Source organism: Arachis hypogaea, chromosome 10 (genome assembly GCF_003086295.3).
Source record: "Arachis hypogaea cultivar Tifrunner chromosome 10, arahy.Tifrunner.gnm2.J5K5, whole genome shotgun sequence".
In the NCBI taxonomy this organism is placed as follows: domain Eukaryota; kingdom Viridiplantae; phylum Streptophyta; class Magnoliopsida; order Fabales; family Fabaceae; genus Arachis; species Arachis hypogaea.
The window spans coordinates 94,570,592-94,589,933 of NC_092045.1; the positions used below are offsets into that span (position 1 = coordinate 94,570,592).

At 28.9% G+C, this 19,342-nt stretch overlaps 2 long non-coding RNA genes across 12 annotated transcripts; both read left to right on the forward strand.

Annotated features, from left to right (window-relative positions):
- Positions 1-3,951: 3,951 nt before the first annotated feature.
- LOC112715979 (uncharacterized) lies at positions 3,952-9,057 on the forward strand. Of its 3 annotated transcripts, none has more exons than XR_003812059.2 (6): positions 3,983-4,376; positions 4,839-4,883; positions 5,053-5,093; positions 6,312-6,379; positions 6,503-6,610; positions 7,575-9,057. It is a non-coding gene; the product is annotated as an uncharacterized lncRNA (long non-coding RNA). The 3 variants fall into 3 exon arrangements; XR_003160106.2 differs by having other exon boundaries at positions 8,012-9,057; XR_003160105.3 differs by lacking the exon at positions 7,575-9,057 and having other exon boundaries at positions 3,952-4,376; positions 6,503-7,252.
- Positions 9,058-13,727: 4,670 nt separating this feature from the next.
- LOC112715980 (uncharacterized) lies at positions 13,728-19,127 on the forward strand. 9 transcript variants are annotated; one of them, XR_011866787.1, is made up of 7 exons: positions 13,863-14,745; positions 15,059-15,209; positions 15,694-15,851; positions 16,786-16,969; positions 17,263-17,432; positions 17,788-17,871; positions 18,650-19,127. It is a non-coding gene; the product is annotated as an uncharacterized lncRNA (long non-coding RNA). The 9 variants fall into 9 exon arrangements; XR_011866786.1 differs by lacking the exon at positions 15,694-15,851 and having other exon boundaries at positions 13,728-14,745; XR_011866791.1 differs by lacking the exon at positions 16,786-16,969 and having other exon boundaries at positions 13,834-14,745.
- The last annotated feature ends 215 nt before the right edge of the window (positions 19,128-19,342 follow it).

Below are 19,342 nucleotides of genomic sequence, written 5' to 3' on the forward strand. Positions count from 1 at the left end.
TGAAGTTGGGTCAGGATACAAAATTGCTTATGGATTCTTTTATTCTCCTACTTCATTGAGGCCCCAGAACATACACAACAAAGTCTGGAATAGCATTTGGGAGTTGAAATTACCACATAAAATTAAGATTTTTCTATGAAAAAGTCTTCATGAAAAGCTTCCAGTGTTGCAACAAGTCCACAGCCCCGGTTCGCATCCACTCCTGCCACTTGTCCAAGATGCATGTTGAAGGCTGAATCAATTTCTCATGCTTTGTTCCAATGCCCCCTATCTTCAATAATACGGAGACTAAGCTTAATAACCCCTGACCTATGGATGAGAGAAGAAGAGACATTTTTCAATTGGTGGCAACGAGTCTTATCCTGGGAAGCGGTTCAATTAGACGGTAGACAAAAGACCCTCCTCATAGCGGCGCTCTGTTGGAGCACTTGGAAAGCGAGGAATCGGTGTCTTTTTGAGAAGGTAATAAGCCCGGCACCAGAGATAGTGAAAGAAGCCAACAATTTAGTGCGTGAACTTGTGAGCCATACCTGATAGATGCTGCTAATTTTTTTTACTCTTAATTTACTCTTCTTTAAGTTCTTAGTCTTTCAGTCACAGTTGGTGATAAATAGAAATACCCAATTCTTTTGTACTTCCTTATGGAAACACTTTTATTTTATATTAATAAAATAACATTTATCTTTTTAAAAAAAATAATAAATTTAACCATTTATTCATAGTATAGCTGATGCCCTTTCTCCGTCCCTTTTTCACTTAATATATAATACTCGATTTTTGAGTTAGTGACCATTTTATTATATGCGCATATGGGGTTACCGAATTAGTGGACGAGAAAAGAGTATCAATTTGTTAGAGCGGAGTTTGTTAGCTTGACTAGCTTGACTAGGAATACGGATCAATTATTGTTGTTGTTGAGTTGTTATTATACTTTTTTGTCTAAAAATATAATTATCTTTAAAAAAAACACACATATTAACAAATTAATCTTATAATTTATTATCTTAAGTTAAATTTATAGTTTATATATTATATGTGTTGTAATTTATAAATAAGAATATAAATAAAAGGTTATATAAAAGCATTCTTAAATTAGTCTATATTTACATGAAGAAATTCTTTTCTTTTTCCTAAATATAAAGTATAAGCAATTGTGTTTCACCTCTGCTGATAATACTACAATAAATATGAGTTTTAGCAATCTCTAATTTTGTAATATTTTAAAATTATTTTTTAGATAATTTTAGATAACAATTTTTTATAGTGTTATTGTTGAAATTTAATTTTTTTTATTTTATAGCAACAAATTAAAATAATTTTTTTTACTATTTTAAAAAACGATTTTATAGCCATTATAATGATTTATTGTTAAGCAACGATTTTTTTATATTATTTAAATAATTGTATAAAAACTATTGTCAAAATTCTACATTTTAAAATCATTCTATTAGATGGTCTTAAACAACGATTTTGACTGTATTGCTGTTAAAGTTCAATTTTTTATTATGTTATAACAATAAAATAAAATCGTTTTCTTTGATGACTATTTTAAAGAAAAATTTTATAACAATTACAACTTTTTTATCAAATGATAATTTCTAATGTTATTTAAATAATTATATAAATTAAAAGATACACATAAAAATAATTATAAATAATCATACAAATTTAAATAATTTTCTCTATAAATATTAAATTTGTAGAACACTTAAAATTATTGTTATAAATATATAACAAATATTATTTATAGAAAAAATAAATTTAAAATAAATTTATAACAAATATTATATATTTTTGGTTTTATTCTCTCTCTAAAATTTAACATAATATTTTTTTAACATTTCAAAAAATTTTTAGAAACTTCCCTTCAGAACAAACACACAGAGACTTACCAATTTTCACTTCCTCTACTAGCCCTAACCCACACCACTCATCATCAGAGTCATCATCGAACAATGCCAAACTTCACCCAGCCTTCACCATCAAAGAAAGCTGCGTCTCTACTCTCCTAGCCGCATGAGAATCGTTGCTGCTTCTCCCTTTTCCATATCGTTACCGTTTTTCCTGCCCGTTTTTTCTCTCTCCGTACCGTCGCTGGTTCTCCTGGCCATTTCTCCCCTCTTCGCACCATCGCTGCTTTTCTTGACTGTCATAGCTTTTGCCCTCTCCTGGTAACTAGTTTTGATTTGGGTATAATATTTTCTGATTTTGATTTGGTATAATATTGTTCTGATTTTAATTTGGTAACTGGTTTTCTAGAAATGCATTTTCTATTTTAATCACTGTTTTATTTTAGTTATTTATTTAAAATAGAAAAATATTACTACAATTCTGTAGATTTGTATATGATTGATTGGCTTGGTAACTTTTACTCATGTGACTACTATTTTCAATTTTCTTGAACTATTAAAATTAATGAATTTTTAAATGATTAACATATCAGTTTATATAAAAGAGAAACAAATACTTAATCTATAAATATAAATAGACAAAAATAACTAAGAAAACACAATTAAATGTCAGTATATTGTAAATTTTTATTCATGATTAAAATTGATGAATTTATAAATGATTAACATGCTAATTTATATAAAAGAATAACAAATACTTAATGTGATAAATGTAAATAGACAAAAATAGTTAAAAAAGAACACAATTAAATGTCAATACTATAAAAATTCGATACCAAGACAGGTAGTTTTTAAGAGAAGTTAATTCTTAATTATGATTCAAGTTGTGCCAATAAAAAATACCTAGTATTCTATATATATGAATTTCTTTTTTTTTTCTCAGATTTGTAACTCTATAATTGTTCAATGCAAATAAAATTGAGTTTGTTGTTAATTTTTTAAAGTTATAAATCAAAAAAAAATTTGATTCACTAAGTATATAATTGTTAATTTTCTGATTAGCTTGTTAAGAGATAGAAAATTTGGTAACTTATGTCAGGAGACAGATTAAAAATACTTTTATTATGTGATAACTAATGTTTTTGGAGATTTTGTTTGATTTATAAGTGTTAGTACTAGTGTGTAGTCATAGAAGTCATAGTAAGATTAGAATTAAGATTATTGTTATAAATTGCTTATATTTTTATTCTGTGTTACTGTTATAGCTCATCTCTTTAAAATCAAAGTATTACAATCAAATAATTCGTCTCTTTGTAGTTTCCACCATCTTAAATATTGAACTACACTAGAGGTAAATCATTTAATATGTTATCTTTTTTTAATTCTTTTGAAGATTTAATTGTTAAGAATATTTAGTGATTGATTGATTGATTAAGCTTCTTTGTATAGTTTGTTAGATACGAATTGTTAGTTTTATGATTGGTTAAGATGTTATCTTTTGAATATTAGTGGTTGAATTCTAAAATCCTTTAGAAGTAATAAGCTCTTGATTGAAAAAATTACTTATCATTTAAAAATGATGTGTTTTATCCATTTAGATATGAACAACAGGACAAAATGACGTTAATGGATCTGTGCAGTAGTTAGCCGAACCTTGTGAAATTAATTATCTTGTCATTATAGTATTAGAAATGTGTAGTTTTATATTTGATTTACTATTTTTTGTTTTGTTTACACAAAAATTATACCGAAGGAAAACACAAACTTAATTAAGGTCACAAATTTGGAAGAGCAAATGTTAGAGAGTAAAAGTTATAAATTTGTGGACATGATGATAAACCTACTTGCTACTTAGCTATTTCAACTTTCTTTTGTTATTGTATTTTTTTACAAAATTAGATGATATAGTTCAAGATTTTTATGATTTAAGCTAGTATTATGGTATTTTGAAAAATGATGATGATATAATTAGAAGTAGTTATGACTTAGACTAGTATTACGGTATTTTACAATAACGATATAACACTATACCAAATTAATCATATAACTACACTTGATTTATGACCCTTATTTTAAGGGTCTCTATTCATTAATATAGTGAGATTTATATATATAATTTTTTAACTGTCACTAATGTAATCACTAATCACAGTCTCACTCTTTTTCTTTTATTTTATTTTTTCAAAAACCATATTCAAACTTTCACCATGAGAAAGAAATGAGAAACTAACAACCATCACCGTGCTACAGTTCCCGTTTGCAGTTTGCCATCACGGATCGAGTTTGACATTCGCCATTCACCATCTCAGTTCGAGTTTGCCGTTTACCCATCACTGTCGCAGTTCGCCGTTCGTTGTTCACCGTCGTGGTTTGAGTTCGCTGTTCGCCGTACACCATCGTGGTTCGAGTTCGCCATCCCCGTCCCCCACGTTGTTGTTTCTCTTTCCCTCTTTTGCTAGTGCAAACCCTAATTCCCTCCTTTCGGTGACTATTTCTTCTCTTCCAACCACAATATTGAAACCAGTAGTGAGTATTTGATCGTTCTTCTACTATATTTATTTCTCTTACAATTTCTTTGTTGTTCATCTGATAGTGAATAACCTATACATGATTGTTATTATTTGGTACTGTTACTTGTGATTTTTAATTTTTCATTAATTCTTCATCTGAGAGATCATGCTTTGTATCTTATTATACGGAGGATTGTTTTGTTGGAAGCTTTAAATTTTGTCTGTTTTAAAATTCATTTTGATTTTACTTGCACACAACCTGCTCGATGAAATGTTTCAACTAAAATTATGGCTGATTTGATGCATTTCTAATTAGAAGGATAGATAATAGTAAAATAATGCACTAATATGGTAGACCTCTCCTCGTCATCTCTCTCTGTTTCAAGGCTTCAAGCTCTCTCTTCAACAAGTAGCACTCCTCCACTATAATAATATCCCCTTTAGAGTGATTTAATTTTATTTTTGTTGTGTTTCGCAGGAAATTACAAGATTCTTACTCACCTTAATTCCTCACTTCAGAAAGGTATGTGTGCTTTATCCTTATGGAATTATGGTAATGCTTCAATAATTTCTTTCTTTGCTTTTTTAAATAGGAATTTATTGTGCTTTAATTATATGATTGATTTTTGAAGCATGAATTTTTTATTTTGGTATGTAAGCATAATGCATTGTTGCCTTTGACTTTTGTGCAGATTTTATTGTCAGCTTTTGAGTGCCCTCACTGTGGTGAGAGGTGAGTTACTTTTCACTGTGAACTGTGTTTATTGGCTACAATGTGATTTTTTGCTCTATTTCATTTGATTTTATTTGCCCATTAGGAACAATGAAGTATAGTTTGCTGGTGAAATTATATGATTGTGTGAACTGTCTTTATTGTGTGCTTTAATTATATGATTTTTTTTCTTTGCATTCTTTGCAATCGATGAAATAGCTTATCCTTAAGTTATGCATAATTGCATATCTTACTATTTTTCATATATTACTATAATCTTGGACATACTATGTTTATGATAAGGGATTAGAAGCAAACAAAACAAGGTGTATTAGATATTAACATCAGTCAAGTCATAATCAAAATCAAGAACTGATAAACTAGAATCACGGCAACACAAAAACCGAAATCTTAAAGCCTATTTAAGTCTTTTCCTATGTCCTTTCTCAGGTTTTTATAACTTTAAATGGTTGAAGGAAAGAGACATGCTGAGCGATTGTAAGACAGTATTCACATGTGTGAACTGTTATTGTATATGACCAAATGGTATATCTAATATCACCCATTCATTTCTGTCCCCACACAGTACAGTTTTTCTTCTTCGTACATTAAGCAAATCGATTCCAAGCCCATCAATCACTTATGCGTAAGACTCTGTGTATGTGTGTGCCCATATATATATATATTTGAATATGCAAGGTGTCAACTAGTTCCAAAGACCCAAACTAGCTCTAGCATATAAGGAAAGCTACTTGTATCAGTCACTTGTTTGACAATGTTAACAACTTCTGCAGGAAACGTTTAAGCTAGAGTTTTTAGCAAAGCGCAAAACATAAAATAAAATGGAAGCAGTCAAGGTCTCAAGTGATCAAGATGAACTACTAGTAGTATACAAATCATACCAAACGTGTTGCTTTAATTTATATTTATTTTTTCTCTTATTTCTTTGATAAACTGTGCAGTGTGCACCATTTATTAACATAAAACTCTTTAATTATATTTTTTACTATGTTTTTACAGGTATAAAGAGAAGAAGACTAATAAAAAAGTATCAGAGTCCTAAAAAATTTCTCAAAGATGTTGAAAGATGCTAAATTAGTGTCATTCCCTAATGCAAGAAGAAATGATCATATCTCAATTTTTAATTTTACTAAATTCTTAAAGTGTGAACCTATACATGATTGTTATTCTTTGATTTAAGTAATATAATTTTCTCTTATTTCTTTTATATTTTTACAGGTATGAAGAGAAGAAGGCAAAGAAAGAAGTATCAAAGTCCTAAAAAGTCCCTCAAAAATATTGAAAATGTTAGATTAGTATCATCCCCTAATACAAGAGGAAATGATCATATCTCAATTTTTAATTTTACCCGATTCTTAAAGTGTTATCCCCTAATATTATTTTTTCTTATTTTTTTTATATTATTACAGGTATTAAAAGGAGAAGACTTGTACAATTCGAAGAGGAAGAAGATGAACAAATTGAACCGAATGTTGTATATGCTAGAGAAAATATTCATCTCTCAAATGATGAAAATGGTAACTTTCTCCTCTTTTAGCATACTATGATAAAAATATTGTGAAGTTTCTAATTTCTTTAATTAGGTTTCTAATTCTTTTACTTTGAAGTTATTTTAGCACGAGAAAAAAGACATTTTCCAAATTATTCTAAGTCAACATCTTCTAAAGACCCGAGTCAACAAGAGCATATAGCTCAAAATTCATTCATTCAAAATGTAGTTCATAGTCATGGCCTATCATGCTGATTTTCTTAATAATGAAGAGGTAGATGGCGTTGCTACTTCTAGAAAGAAGTGGAACACCACATGGTCTGTTATTGTTGTAGGTATGTTTTTTTCTTATTAATTTACTAGTTCAAATAATGTGTTGTCAATTACTAGTTGTCTTAAACAATAGCTCTTTTATTTTCTTTTTAGATGAACACGCCATTGAAAAGTGTATGCATCTTAAGGTAAAACATGCATTTTTCTTTCATCATAGTAGGAAACGAGTTCTTATAGAATAGAATGGAAGTGGTCAGCCAATTGAAAAATCCAATAGATTCTTGGGAGGTGTTTTGGGACTTATTGCAAGTAATTTTAATAATTTTTTCATAATGTACAAAACTTGGTATAAAGTTCCAATGCAATACAAAGATGCTGTTTTTGATAATACTATTAAGGTATATTATTTTTTATTATATTTTTGTTTTGAAAAATATTATTTGTTGTGTTTACCTAAGTTTTGTTTACTAACTACATATTTATGTTTTTCTTGAAGAAAATATTTGTTGTTAATGATGATGAACACAAAAGATATATCTTGTCAAATCTTGGAAATAAGTGGAAGAATAATAGATGCAAGCTATTCAATGAGCATTATGTTGAGTTTGAAAAACTTGAATTATTGTGATGATCAAACATTATTATTATATTAATTAAAAAATTATAAAATTATTATTTGTTTTAAACAATTGGGTTGATGAATTTTGTTTTATGTACAGGAAATTAAAACAAGTTTTTAATTTGGGCTAAAAAGTAATATAAGCCCAATCTGATGTAAATGTAATCAGCCTTTGTGCAACATTATTCCATACAATATGGTTGAATTATTTAAGTGGATAGCAAAAGATAATTGGGCCAAGATACTTGTGAACAAGTCCAAAACAATTTTTTTCTCTAGACCAGCAAGCCTTGGTCCAAACTGAAGAAGAGAATGGATCAAAGATGGTTCGGTTACCTAATCCCCATTGTGGAATGGAATTCAAATTTTAATTAAATTGAATGCATGCATTGGTTACTTGAACACAAATTTTAATTTGATTAAATTCTCACATAGATAACTGAAGTCCACAAATCAATATCACTTAATTTTACATTAAATGTTTTGTTTCTTCTATCTCGTCTCTCTCTTTGTTGTTTCGGTTGTCACTTCACTCAGAAAAGAAGAGTGAACAAGTTATCAGAGAAAATAGAAGTTCAGAGACAGTGAAGCTATGAAGAAGAAAAAGGCTAGGTTGATGATGGCCTTTGTAAAAGGAAGATCCGAAGCATGGTGTGGCTAAGATCTTTGCCATTGAAAGCAAGATTTCAAGAAGAAGCTTCAAGATCTTCATGCCAATAGTAGAAAGGATCTATCTCGGTCAAAGAGGAAGATCTCTGCTGTTAAAGTGCATTTCCATTTTTTTCATCCAAGAGTGAAGGTAGCTACTTGAGCTACAAAGAGGAAGAAGCAAATATGAAAAAGAAGGAGCTGTCAAGGATCAAAGGTTCATCAAGGGTCAGTGTTCTTTCTTGGAGCCAAAGTCAAGATCAAGGGCTCAGATTGAAGAAGTTTGATGAGAAAGGTTGAGAGAAGTACATGCATGTTAGTTTGCTTTCGGTTTTTTCTCTCTCTTCTCTCTGTCCGAACCGCTGCTGTTTGTTGGAGAAGATGTTGGTGGCTTGGTTGAACCGGTTTCAACCTTGGAAGCTTCCCCTTCTATAATAAGGGTGAACGGCCAAGGGTTGAGACAAGGAAAGAAAGCACAGAGTTCTCATAGATACCCTAAGCTAACAAAGTTCTTCTCCTTCAATGGGTTTTATTTTGTTTTCTTTTCTTTAGTTTTGTCTGTCTGAGTCTCATGGTAAAAGACAAACAGAGTGAGATTTGTAAGAAAAAGTCAGTGAGAGAAAAAAGGCAGAGAGAGTAAAATTAAAGAAAAAGCCATAGATGTCTAAGAATTCCTTTGTACATCTGTTTGTTGTGTTTCATGATCCTGTGGGGATTCTCTTGTACGTTGGGTTAGCACTTTGCAATTGAAAGTTTGGTAGGTGTCCAAGTCAAGTTCAGATTTGGGGATAGAATCTAGATTTGTCCCAAATAGGACTGGGTAGATCTTAGGAAAGAATTGGTGTATGTAATTTGATGATTATAGTGAAATTCCATCACAGTTGTGATGGAGACTGGATGTAAGCTGCATTGCACTTAGCAGCTGAACCAGGATACTTCTGGGTGTGATTCTCTCTTTCTCTTCTACTCTTATTCTGTTTCTGTTGCGAAGGAGACAAAAATGAAAAATATCTCCTAACCAGTTACAAGACAAAAAGAAAATGTCTCTTGGCTTGTTTTGAGACAAAAGCAGAAATATCTCCTAAAGTTTCTTTGAAAAGGCAGCAATTAATACTCAGCAAAGAAGGGCTAAGATTCAACCCCCCTTCTCTTAGCCACTGATTACCATCACATTATAAATCGGAACTTAGTTGGGATGCAAATGTTAATTTGAATCCAATTGGAATTCCTAAAGACCATTGTGCTGCATTTTTTGAACATAGATTAAGTCCAAAAACTCAGGTAAACATATTTGTTATTTGTTAATTTTTATTTATGTTTAATATCCATTAACTTTTATGCTTGTTAATGTGCAGGAAATGTGTGAAAAAGAATGTTATAAATCGGCACCAACTAAAAATTTCTCACACTCTTGGCTCAAAAACACTTGATAAGAGACGCCATGAACTTGTACATTTGTTTACTTTCTTAGAATTTTTGTTTTATTACTTTTATGTGTTAGTTATATTTTAATTTGAAACTGGACGACAGTTTAGTAGAAAAGAAATGTTTTCTATCACTCACAAGAAAAAAGATGGAACATTTGTCAATGAAAAAGCACAACAAAAAAATATAAGATAAAATTCTAATTATTTTTCAAGAATGGTCTTAGGCCTGTTTTTTCTTAGTTCTTGGACATCATCAATGTGCCCAACTTTGATTGAAGAAATGAGCACTGGAGCCATGAAAAGAAAGATAGAATATGAAATCTAGAAATTCTTTTATATATGAATTGCTATGCTACTTTATGTATTTTAATATGTTTTGGGATTTTATCAGCTGTGACACCAAACTATAGCTTATGATTACCACCATTCACTGCCACCATTCACTGGAGCCATATGGCTTCTAAACCAATTCGCCACTTGTAAATGTTAAAACTTAATCAACCTATATATATATATATATATATATATATAATGCATATGTAACATTATTATTTGTCTATGAATCACTCTAGGAAGACTTACAAAAAAAAATTGGCGAGAGTACTTCTAAAAATGAAACATATGTTAAAGTATTTAGCAAAGAGAATTCAAGCTATGTTAGAGGTATGAGATTTGGTGTTTGTCTATCTCAAGTAATTGGATCCTCTTCTCACTCAAAAGAGTCTATGCAATCTACTACAACTAGTAGACCATCAAGAACTGAATATCAAAACTTGAAGGTACAAGTACAATTGCTACAGGAACAAGTAAATTTTCTTGTAAATCGTCAAGAGGGTCAATTGCCACCCGGTTTTCCTACTGAGGTAAGATAAAGATATATGTTATACTTAATTTTATAGATTCGCATACTTAATTTTCGTCATCAACAACTTCTTCTGAAATGATTGTAGTTTGTAATCCTAGCCTCTTGTATAACATTTGTTGATTTGTTAAGTATCTTTCTAAAATATTCTCTAAAATATTTTTTTTATTTTCAGTTGTAGGTTGCAGATTTTGAATCACTCATATAGAAGATCATATTTTTCTGCTAATCATGAACCTCAACAACATAGGCCATCTAACATTTAAAGGAATTTTATGATTGTTAGGCAAAATTCTTATTTGTTGTAGTGTAAGATTGAATCCTTAACCAGATAATTTGGGTTGATCGAGAAATTTATTCGTTTGTTAAATAAATAATTGAGAATTTGATTTTTTTGTATTGTATTTGTAGAAATATATTAGTTAGCAACAAATTTTTACATAAAAATTTTATCTATAATAAATTAATTTTTTATCTGTCGAATAGACAAAAAAAAATCAAATTCATATATATATATATATATATATATATATATATATATATATATTAAAGACTAATTTGTATATTTATTCTATTTTTTAATATTTGGGTTTGGAATTTTTTAACGATCTTTATTAACGATTCAGTCGACTAAAAGGATGGACAGAGATGAATTGATTTTATTGAATTTTTTTTCAAGTGGTGCTGTCAAAGTGTAGTTTCTCACTCAAATATTTTCCGGTGAACAAAACAAATATGAGTGAAGATGTTATACAGCAAAAGATTATATTTAACAATAGAATAAATATATAAAGTTAACCTTTAATTAATATTATTAATTTTTTATATAAATTCATTTTTGTAATCCTTATTTTTTTTAAAATTTAAAATTTAGAGTTTGGTATTTAAAATTAAAAAATAATTTTAATAAATTGAATGATATTAATTGAAAAAATTAATTTTTATTAAATTTTAACAACACAAATTAAAAGAATTGATAGAATTTATTTCTCAAAAAATTATTTAACATTAGTTATCCATTCAAATTATTGAAAAATCGACCTTTTTTTGTACTAAAGAGAAAAAATCGACTTTTAAATTATATAGTCATGTATTTCTTCCTTTGGGCCATTAGGCACTTCTTGTAAACAACAACAACAATAAAAGTAATATTTGCCGTTTAAAAAACAGTGTCTTTGTTGAAGGATATTATTACAACTAAGCTATTTCCTTATCATTCATGCTATATACATCTAACTTTTTTTTTGTTAATCAAATTTAATTAAATTAATCTAATATAATAAAAATTAATTATGACTAATATTATTTTTAATCTTATTAACATAATTAGATTTAATTTATAAAAAATTTTAAATATATAGTATTACTCTATCCTTAATACTCATATAAATCATAATATTAGCATAAGATTTGATATAGTAAAATTTTTTAAAAATATAAACTCTTTATTTTATATTTGATAAATTAAAAAAGTTATGTATTTATATTTATAATTCTTAAAAAATAGAAATATTTTTAAAATAATTTAAAATAATTTTTTTTAAATTAATTTATAATAATTAAAATTAAAAATTTAATATAATTTTATATATTAATTAATTTTTATATTTATATTTATTATAATATTTTTTATTTTAAAAATTATTTTTGATATTTATTAAAAATTATTTTTAATCTGATATTATTATTATTATTATTATTTATAATCTGATTTATCAAATATATATAAATACTATAACTTTTTAAAAATAAAAGTTTTACCAAACCCATCTTTTAACACCGCTAAGCTGAGGTAAAACCACATTCCTCCTCAAACCATACGCAAATCATAGATTCATAGCCAATGAATCCTCTCTGCATATTTCCCCTTTCCCTTTTCTGCATAGTCACGCGCATATTCAACTCTTTGTGGGTTCTCACTTCTCACATACCCTGTTTTTGCCCTCTTCCGAAAAAATAGTAGCCCCCTATCTATAACACTATTCACACCAGAGAAGACTGAAAGATGTTTCGATAAATATGGCCGTTAATTAAGAAAACTAATTAGCAAAAACTCTTTTTAGTTCTTTTTAATTCAATGGTGTGGAACCAATTCCAAGTTCAAACACTAATTTTATACCTAATTCTATGCGCCAAACGATGGAGGTGTAGGAGGTTTATAAACAATTTTCCTAATTAAAGCACTTATATTAGTACTACAAATATAAACATTTAATTAAAAATTGTAAAATTTGTATAATTTTCTCATGTATTAATGATGAATTTACTTTTCAGTTTTCACTCAATTAGATTTTTATTAAAACATTAAAAGTAGTGGTGGGCATATATTGGCTTATGCACTTTTGTGCCATTCTAGTAGTTTAAGGGTTGCTGTATATCCCTTGGCTCAAACTGTTTGTTCTATTCTTTCTGAGAATGTTCGGGATCTCTCTCCTTAGATTGATGGTATAGTTCTTCGTTTAGTTTTATTTTGTTTCTCCAAAAAAAAATGTAAAATAATTTTATTTCTTATATTCTTATTTTTTCTCTTCACCTAATCAAAGAATTAAGAGAAATTATTATTATATTCACACTATATAATAGAAATATGGAAAAAATTGGATATAATAAGAATTTATAAAAAAGTATTTTACTATTTTTAGACCTTAAATTAAAAGTTTCTTTATTAGAGTAAAATATTTATCATCTTAAATAATTTTATTTATTATTATCATACTCAACGAATAAAAAATAAATTAATAATACCTATATTAATAAATTATTATATTATATCAGAAGTGTAACATCTTCTTTACATTGACCAGTGTCTTTTATTTATTAAAATTAAATACGTGTAAAAGTAATAAAATAAATAAAAATATCCTGTGCACATATTGTAAAATAAAATAGAACTAGTTGAGATAATAAATTACTTATAACTTAATTAAGGGGTCTTAAATTCAAATTTTTGGAAATAATTGATTTATATATGAATTATATATAATAAAAAATATTTAAAAAATTCATATACTAACTTTTTTTATATTCTCATTATATATATAATTTGATTTATTATGATAAATGTTTAAGAAACAAGAGAAAAAAATATAATAAAAAGTATAAAAAATAAAAGCATGAATTTTAATTTGTTGTTTCTAAATTGATAATACACTAATACTACTATTAGATTAAAATATAGACACCCAAAAAAATCTAAAAAAAAACAAAATTTTATCAAATTTAAAATAGCAGTATTATCATTTTTTAAAAAAGAACATCCTCAAATAATAAATAATAAATAATTTTAAAGCGAGGAATGGTAAACGTTTCTCTCTCCAAGCAAAAGGATAGAAGAATATCTGAAGGATTATGATAATAACGGATTTGCAGCTGAAATTGGCGAAGAAAGAAAAGCATTTAGAAGATTAATTAAGCGCATTTAACTATTTAAGGGTCTCAATTGACGCAAAAGGCTGCAATCCATCTCCCATTTCACATTTCACATTTCACATTTTTTCTTTGGGTTTGTTGGTTGGAACGGGTCTCGTCTCGTCTCAGCCCCACACACACACACCACTCACTCACTCACTCACTTCTATCATCCCTCGCCGCACTCTCTCCTCTGTAACCGTAACTTCTGAATCTGAATCTGAACCGATCTCGCTACGTGTCATCGCCGCTGCATCACTACGTGTTGCATGCCTAACCACCAAGGCCACCACCACCTCCTCCATCCTCACAATGAATGAAGAGAGAGAATAGAGAGAGGGAATACGGTTGGACTTTGGAGTCTGTGGTTCTTGTCTTTTCATCTTTCCTTTTCTCCTTCTTAATCCCTGCTTTCTTCCTCCTTTTTTTTCCTGTTTATGCAGGAAACCCTAATTTCTGAAATCTTCTAATAATTGTCTCTTAAAACAAGAATACGCTGTGTGGATCAAGGACATTTTCGTTTTCTTCTATTCTTATCCGTTAATGCTTCAGATCTGTTTCGATAATGAAAGTAATAGAACAGATGTTATGTATATTCTTTGTGTGAGGGTTTCCAAATTTGGGCATGTTTTGCACCCTGGGCTCTTGATTATTTATTTTCTCTTGGAACATAGAAATTGACAGAAGAGAGTGAGCACACAGAAGCACTCGTTATAATTCTATACCGTTGCTCTTGCGTGCTCACTTCTCCTTCTGTCAGCTTCCAGTGCCGGAAAAATGAAAATCACCGCCCGTGTGATCTGCATCTGCATCTGCCTCTGCTTCGTTCCAAACCCCCAAACCCAAAATCTAACCCTCTCTTTCTTTCTCTCTCGACATTTTGGCGGAGCAAGCAGACCAGCGACCATCACTGACTACTGCGCCAGGTTATATCATTATCAAACAGTGAAAAAAAGGAAGAAGCTTTTGTTTGTTTCTTTCTTTAGCCCTTGTTTTTATTTTTATCTCTTTACTGTTTCTTTCAATTTTGTTATTTTAATCATTGCTCGTGGTTCCATTAGTAATTTTTATAAATTATCTTTGTTGTTATCAAACGGAAAAGCGTGACTTTTGATGCAATAGCCCTATTTCCTTGCCAGGATCAACGAACCCCCAACATTTTAAAATTAATATTAATAAATATATTTATACTAACACTTCCCCTTTTATCTTGTTTTTTATAACATTGATATATAGCAGTACATAGCATGGAGCCATTTCACGTCACATAGCATGGTCCTCACCAATTTTTTCTCCTTGCTTCAATGGACATCACAATTATGCTGATTTCGTCCCTTTCCATATATTTATTTTTGCTAGATCTTGTGCATGCCAGTGGTTCCCTTACTCGGTAACTGTTACTGTTTCTAACTTTCTTCTTGTTGGTTATGTGTTTGTTCTTTCCTGCAACTCAACGTTATGATGCATAGATTCTGGTTTCATTGTATTCTTGGACAATAAGAATTTCAAAAGGGGTGTTTCTTTTCTGTTCTTAATATTTATTGCTTTTTTTTAGTTTATCCTTTTCTTTTTTGAAATATTATTTGTGGTTTATGATCTGATAAACCCTATCTACCTAACTCTACAGTTGCTTGTTTTGTGTCTGTGACTGACCAAATTGTTTGACTATATGAGCATCCTTTTAATCATCAATTCAAGGAGCAATAAATATGGTTTTGGAAGTTCAGTTTTTTTCCCTCTCTGGTGTATTGTGATATGATGTAACAATAATAATATGCTGGCCGAGTAAAATTATTGGGATTTCTCTTGATATTGATTGATTTTTATGCATACAAAAGCTGCAGCCGGCCTGTACTTTTTCTTCTTTGATGCAGATGATAAATATGGGCATAGACTTGGATTGTTCGTACACTTCTTCCTTGTAGAGATAACGTGCTGTCCGACCCATAAGCATGTTAAAATGTTGGAAAACAAGAATCATTATACCAATGTGAAATCAATGTCTTGAAATCGAGCATTAACAATCTCCATAGTATGCTTTAGGAAAATTTTCAAATATTCAATAATTTTAGTTATTCATCTCAATTATGTATATATTTTACAAAGCATTTTAAGTGTATCATGAAATTCAGTGTTCTAATAGCTATTGATCTGAATCATGATATATATATATATATATATATATATATATATATATATATATATATATATATATGTTAGAGAGACAAAGAAAAGCTTGAATTTGTCTTATTTAATATTTATTAATTGTTGTTAAGATTAATAAATCTTAAATAAGATAAGTTCTGGTTAATTTTGGTTAATTTTTTTTGTTATTAAACATTTCGATATATATATATATATATATATATATATATATATATATATATATATATGATTGAGATCAATGGCCAAGATTAATTTTATAATTAGGATCAAAGGCTAAAATTATTAGAACACTTAATTCTTTTACACTCAAAATGTTTTTTATATTTTATGATTATATCACCGACTAAAACTATTGCAACACAAATATTTTTGAAATTCTTGAAATGCTTCCTATTCTTTAAATCAAAATGAAACTACAGTATACCAACTAGTGCTTTCATCCAATAAATAATCTATATGCTTATTTCTTCCGGCAGCATTTCTTCCTAGAGAGCTGATTGTTTAACCATGAATTCAATTAGTTTAACTTTGTGATTTTATGTTCCTAGGAAACTTTATCCTTATAGAAGGATTTTGGCTCAGCAAATTATAGTGATGTGTTTTCGTTACCATCTTTTCATTGGTTTTTAGTTTTGTGAAAATTAAATGTTTTTTTTTTTTTGTTGATAAGATTACTAAAGTGAAAGTATAAGAACTCAGTGATGATACGTGCATATAAATTTAATTTATTTACCTTATTTAAGTTGTTCAAAGTCTTCTTCAAAAATTATTTTTATGGAGATTTATCCATATTTTTTCAGGGATTCTTTTCACATATATTATTATCATCTTTCGGTGGAGACAATATATGCACTCCCACCAGCAAAAAGACAGTAAAGAGATTAAATAGGGCTTTGTTGGAGAAATGCACCTTCTGAAATCATTATTCTGAAGCATGAATGGAGATTAAATTTATATTTCTAGCAATGGATACTATTCAATCTAGTAATTGCTCTTCATTCTATTAGAACTGGGTTGCATCTTAATCAAGCAATCATCCTATTTATTCCAGTTAAAACATTCACCGGAACATTTTGTTAAAATAAAAATTTTTATATATATATATATATTTTGTAGATCATAGAAAGACAAACTTTATGTTCTTGCTTCTTTCAATTACTTTTAATATTAAAAAACACAAAGTATACAAAAGTGGCGTTTACAAAGATAATCATATAACATTACTATTTGAGAGACTATCCAACTAAAATTAATTAAATATTTATTTATGTATTCAGTGATAGCTGTTGATCAGCCAACAACAGGTCCCTCCAAAATTGCATCCACTTAATTTTTCAACTTTTGAACCGACCTTTGATGGAGACAATATATACACTCCCACCAGCAAGATGACGGTTTGAAAGCTAATATCCTAGATGGTGGAACAGGTTGCCGTGTTGGAAAAGGGGTAAGTTACCTGGCGGATTGGCTTGAAAGTTTTCATTATTATTTCAGGAATTCTTTGTGTTGAATTTAAATTTCTATAATAATAATAACAACAACTTGCTAAGTTTAAAGCTTTTTAAGGCATCAACTCAACATTGTCTATTTTTTTTGGGGGGCTTCTTTGTTGTTTGGTGAATAGCTCATGTGGTGTTAACATGAATCCAAACTTATTAGTTATTACTATGTTCATGTTTTGAATTTATTTCATGTGTCTTATCAACGTCTTTGTTGAATCATTTGATTGTTTGTATGGTTTGTGAGAGCTCATTCTTTTTTCATGCTAATATCTGTTTATATATTTTGGCTTTTGTTTTAAGCTCCAATTGATAGGTACGAGATTCCGGGGAAATTTTTCTGGACAGGCAATGGTTTCAACTGAATCTTCTTTGAAGCTCCTAGTAGTGAGTATATTAAAATTTAACTTGTCATTATGTTTGCTTTTGTGTTATGTCATATGTGATAAATAGTGCTATTATGTATATACAAGCTTTCTCAATTTTGTATTCTCTCCTCTAACCTTGTCAGGGTATCAAATTGTGCAAATTAATAGCTACTATCTATGTAAACCACTAAACCAACCAGAAAAAGGATAATACTATCTATTTCTCGGTAGAATATAATCATATTGAAGTAAAAACATATATAGGCCACTTTTCCTTAAGACACCAAATTAAATATTGAGGACTAAACGTATACTTAATTAGGCCTAGCCCTTGATCATCTTTATATAGTATATTAGGATGAATGCAGTTGCTTTGTACCTAGCTTTCTGACTTAAAAGAAGGCCATTTTTCGTGAGTTTGATGGGGAAAATGTGACTTACATGCAATTATTACACACAATTTCCCCTTTCATATATCCCAAAACAACCATACCATATATAAAAAATTAGTCAGTTATTTGTATAAAATATATGTTAAAATATAAAATATAAATTAAAAATAAATTAAATGACACATGTATTTAGTATTTATATAAATAGTGATTGATTTTTGTTGTGCACATCACATTTTTAGTACTGAAAATATTCATAGACAATAATATATAGTATGTTTGATTTGGAAATTAGAACGGGATGAAAACATTCATAGATACAAAATTACAATTAGCTATAAAAATTGTTACACATTTTTTATGCCATTGTTATATATGATCTCACATTGAATATTCTTTGTTTAGATTCATTTGTTAGCAGCAGCCAGGAAGAGGTTCATCAGAATGTACTTCTACTTAGTAGACTATACGAAACAAAGTTATCACAATAAGAACGTCATTAAGGCTGTGTTCTTTAATTATATCAGTCAGTATGATCGTTGCAAATTCTCAATTTTAAGAGGCAGCAGCTCATTACTCAATACCGTGTGAGTTTTTTAGTTGTCAAGGCCGTCATTGTCGAGATTGAGACGGCTAATACTGTATAAGATAATGCTGTCTTACATTTTAGGGAAGTGTCATATATAGTGACAAATCCTGTTTCTATTATCCTTTTTAAATTTTTAGTAACATGTACACATGGTAGATCTCTTAATTTCAAATGCCTGTTATTAATTTTTTTTAGATTAGATTCGTAGTCACATTCTGTTGAGGAATTTCCTTTATACATAGAAGAATATGGTTAGTTTGTGCCGGACCATGAGTAAAGGTCCAATATTTTCTACCTTTGGATTGCAATTAGGTTATTTGGGTGAATAATTTAGTTGTCTGTTTAAGAAAGTATCCGAAAATTGAATTTTTCTGTGCACGTAACGATTAATTGGTTATCGGTAAGAGTTTAAATAAAACTCGAAGGTAAAGAATTAGCCTTTTTAGACTGTCAAATTGAAAAATATCTGTGAAAAATAAAAAAAAATAAAAATAGAAAGGGGGTTGAAG